Genomic DNA, 4,922 nt, shown 5'->3' on the forward strand with positions numbered 1-4,922 from the left:
CTAGCTATTATTATTATAGGGCAGCTAGGTGGTACAGTGGATAGAGCACTGGGCCTGGAGTCAGAAAGACCAGAGTTCAAATGTGAACTCAGACACTTGCTACCTGTGTGACCCCAGGCAAGTCACTTAACCCTGTTTGCCTCAGTTTCCTCATCTGTAAAATGAACTGGAGCAGCAAACGGCAAACCACTTCACTATCTTTGACAAGATAACCCCAAATGGGGGGGGGGGCAGAGCCAAGATGGCAGAGTGAAAGCAGTGACTTGCTTGAGCTCTCCCCCAAAACCCTCCAAATACCTGTTGAAAAATGGCTCTAAACAAATTCTAAAGCAGCAGAGCCCACAAAAAGACAGAGCGAAACAAATTTCCAGCCCAAGACAACCTGGATGGTTGATCAGAAAGGTATATTGCACCGGGCGGGGAGAGGAGCACAGTTCAGCATGGGCGCTCAGGCCGCAGCGAACCTGGAGCAGACCTCAGAGGGCTGAATTGCAGGCAGCTGTGGCAGTTTCCAGACTTCTCAACCCAGGAATGTCAAAGACAACTTAGAAGGTCAGTGGGAAAAGTCTGTGACTGTGGTGAGAGAAGAAGCTAGGTCTCAGCCACAAGTCCCAAGTGCAGGCCGCAGCTGCCTCCTGAGCTTCTGGCCCACAGACTGAGAGGGAATCCAGTGGCTGATCAGAGGGGGATTGCAGGGATCTCTTTGCAAGTGCTGAGGCAGGAATCTCTTGCTTTGCCTGTGCTTGGATCTGGGTCACAGTTCTGAGGGGTGGTCCTGGGGCAAGGAAGAGCACTGGCGTGGTGGAGCTTGTAGTGACGGTGGAGAGAAAACGCCTGGCCCCTTATAATACCATCTTGGAAGAACTGAAAATTTTCAGGTCCCTACAAGTATCTCTGAAAAGAGCTGCACAAAACCCCTGAAGCTTGGGACAGTACATTCTCCACATTGGAAGCAGACTTTTACCTTAACAAAGAGTTTAAAACTCAAGTAATTGGCCGGGATCATGAATAAGCAGTGCAAAAAGAGTCAGACTGTATTATCTTACTTTGGTGACAAAGAAGATCAAAACATACAACCAAAAGAAGACTACAACAAAGTCGAAGTTCCTACATCCAAAGCCTCTAAGAAAAATATGAATCACTCCCAGGCCTTGGAAGAGCTCAAAAGGGATTTTGAGAAGCAAGAGAAGTAGAGGAAAAACTAGGAAGAGAAATAAGAGAGATGCAAGAAAATCATGAAAAACAAGTCAATAGCTTGCTAAAGGAGACCCAAAAAAATACTGAAGAAAATAACACCTTAAAAAATAGCCTAACCCAACTGGCAAGAGAGGTCCAAAGAGCCAATGAGGAGAAGAATGCCCTAAAAAGCAAAATTGGTCAAATGGAAAAGGAAGTCCAAAAGCTTACTGAAGAAAATACTTCCTTAAAAATTAGAATAGAGCAATTGGAAGCTGGTGACTTTATGAGAAAACAAATCCAAAAGAATGAAAAATTAGAAAATAATGTGAAATATCTCATTGGAAAAACAACTGACCTGGAAAATAGATCCAGGAGAGATCATTTAAAAGTTATTGGACTATCTGAAAGCCATGATCAAAAGGAAAGCCTAGACATCATCTTTCAAGAAATTATCAAGGAAAACTGCCCTGATATTTTAGAACCAGAGGGCAAAATAAAAATTCAAAGAATTTACCCATCTCCTCCTAAAAGAGATCCGCAAAGGAAAACTTCTAGGAATATTGTAGCCAAATTCCAGAGTTCCCAAGTCAAGGAGAAAATATTACAAGCAGCCAGAAAGAAACAATTCAAGTATTGTGGAAACACAATCAGTTTAACACAAGATTTAGCAGCTTCTACATTAAGGGACCGCAGGGCATGAAATATAATATTCCAGAGAGCAAAGGAGATAGGATTACAACTAAGAATCACCTACCTAGCAAAACTGAGTATAATCCTTCAGGGGAAAAAATGGTCATTCAGTGACATAGAGGACTTTCAAACATTCTTGATGAAAAGACCAGAGCTGAATAGAAAATTTGAGTTTCAAATACAAGACTCAAGTGGAACATGAAAAGGTAAACAGGAAAGAGAAATCATAAGAGACTTATTAAGGTTGAACTGTTTACATTCCTGCATGGAAAGATGATATTTGTAACTCATGAGACTTTTGTCAGTATTACGGTAGTTGGAGGGAAAAAATTATATGTATGTATATAGATAGATAGATAGATAGGGATAGATAGATAGATAGATAGATAGATAGATAGATAGATAGATAGATAGATAGAGGGCACAGGGTGAGTTGAAGATGAAGGGGTCATATCTGGAGAATAAAATTAAGGGGTGAGAGAGGATTATACTAGGAGAAGGAGAAAGGGAGAGGCAGAATGGAGTAAACCATCTCACAAAAAAAAAAACAGAAAAGAAAAGGCTCTTACAGTAGAGGGGAAATGGGGAAGGTGAGAGGAAATGAGTGAATCTTATTCTCATAGGATTTAACTTAAGGAGGGAATAACATACTCACTCAATTGGGTATGGAAATCTGTCTTACCCTACAGGGAAATAGGGGGAGAAGGGGACAGGAGAGTAGGGGGATGATAGAGAGGAGGGCAGATTGGGAAAGGGGGTAATCAGAAGCAAGCACTTCTGAGGAGGGACAGGGTCAAAAGCAAGAATAGAATAAATGGGTGGGTGGGATAGGATTAAGGGAAATAGAGTTAGTTTTTCACAGCATGTCTACTATGGAAGTGTTTTGCATGACTGCACATGTATAACTTATATTGAGTTGCTTGCCTTTTCAATGAGGGTGGGTGGGGAGGGAGGAAGGGAGAAAATTTGGAACCCAAAGTTTTAAAAACACGTTGAAAAAAAGTTTTCACATGCAACTGAGAAATAAGAAATACAGGAAATAGGGTATAAAAATCTATCCTGCCCTACAGGAAAATAGAAGGGGAAGGGGTTAAGAGAAGGGGGGAGAGATAGAAGGGAAGGCAGACTTGGGGAAGGGGTATTCAGAATGCGTACTATCTTGGAGTGGGGAGGGGCGAGATGGGGAGAAAATTTGGAACTCAAAATCTTGTGGAAGTAAATGTTGAAAACTAAAAATAAATAAATGTATTAATAAAAGAAAAATTTTAAAAATAAAATAAAATCACACATACAACACAAAAAAAGAAGATCCCAAATGGGGTCATGGAGAATCAGACGTAACTGAACCATATTATCATTATTATTATTTTTCCCAGTGCACCACGCACATGGGTACACAGCCTTGGCGAGAGGCTAAAATAACTTGCCCTCAGTCACATACTGCCAAAGGCAGGACTTGAGCTCAGGTATTCCTGACTCCACACCCAGAATTCTACTCACTATACCACACTCTCTCCAAAACTCCAGTTGGACAACTTTTCTCTCCTTCCTTTTGGGTTCCAAATCCCATCTCCTCTAAGACTACATCATACCCCATTAAGACGTATCCTTTCCTTGAAGTCCTGTGGTACTTAGAGTTAGGAGTTTGAATTAGAGTTGAGTAGTTTGTGATTCAACCATTCTGGAGAGCAATTTGGAACTATGCTGAAGGGCTATAAAACCATGCATACCCTTTGACCTAGCAATACCACTACTAGATCTGTACCCCAAAGAGATGAAAAACAAAAAGGAAAAGAAAGGATGTGTATGTACAAAAGTATTTGTAGCAGCTCTTTTCTAGGGGTAAAGAATTAGAAGTTGAGGGGAAGCCCATCAGTTGGGGAATGGCTGAACAAGTTGTGGTATGTGATAATGATGGAATATTATTGTACTATAAGAAATGATGAGCAGGATGCTCTCAGAAAAACCTGGAAACACTTGCATGGGTTGATGCAAAGTGAAATGTACTATGTACAAAGTAACAGCAATATTATAAGATGATCAGATGTGAATGACTTAGCATTTCTCAGCAATACAATGATTCGAGACAACTCTGAAGGACTTAGGATGAAAAATGCTATTCATCTCCAGAGAAAGAACTGATGGTGTCTGAATACAGATTGACGCATACTTTTTTTTACTTTCTTTATTTTTCTGAAGTTTTTATTTCATCTATGTTTTCTTTCACAACATGACTATCACAGATATGTTTTGCATGACTACACATGTATAACCTATATTGAATTGCTTGCCTTCTCAATGTGAGGGGAAGAAGGGGCCCTGGAGAGAGAGGAAGGGAGAAAATTTAAAACTCAAAGTTTTAAAAATGAATGTTAAAAAAAATTTTACATGTATCTGGGGAAAAATAAAATACTAAATAAAAGCTGAAAAAAGAGTTGAGGAGCTTGACAAACATTTAATAATTGCCAACTGTGTTAAATACAAAGATAAAAATGAAAGAAAACCTGCTTTCAGGGAGTTTACAATCTAATGAGGGTACAGATGTATAAATATAACACTGATGTGAAGGAAAATGTAATTAATTGATAAGGGGAGGTCTAAAAAAAATACTTTGACGTGATGGGTAGTATGGGCCAGCTGCCACAGAAGTTATAAAAATCTACATCTGACTCATTCTCCCACTTTGTGCAAATTTTAGAAAACCAGGTTGTCAAACACTATATAATTATAACGAACACACTTGACCCTGAAGAAGAGATATGAAAGTGAACCTCTCTTTGCTCTTTGCAGGGCTGGGGTACTATGGGTATGGAATACATCATATAAAGTCAGGCTTGATTACTGTTAGTTTTGCTCAACTAAATGTTTTTCCCCTCTCTTTTTTTTTCATTGTTTGTTATAATGGATGGCTCTTGGAGAGAAAAATATATGTTGGGAAATGAAGATTATTCAAAAACAAAAGATATTTTAAAAAGTTAATAAAATAAAACTTGTGTAAACAAAAACGAAAGAAAGAAAGAAAGAAAGAAAGAAAGAAAGAAAGAAAGAAAGAA

The sequence above is a fragment of the Vombatus ursinus genome, unplaced genomic scaffold, assembly GCF_900497805.2.
Source record: "Vombatus ursinus unplaced genomic scaffold, bare-nosed wombat genome assembly UNPS02014773.1, whole genome shotgun sequence".
Taxonomy (NCBI): domain Eukaryota; kingdom Metazoa; phylum Chordata; class Mammalia; order Diprotodontia; family Vombatidae; genus Vombatus; species Vombatus ursinus.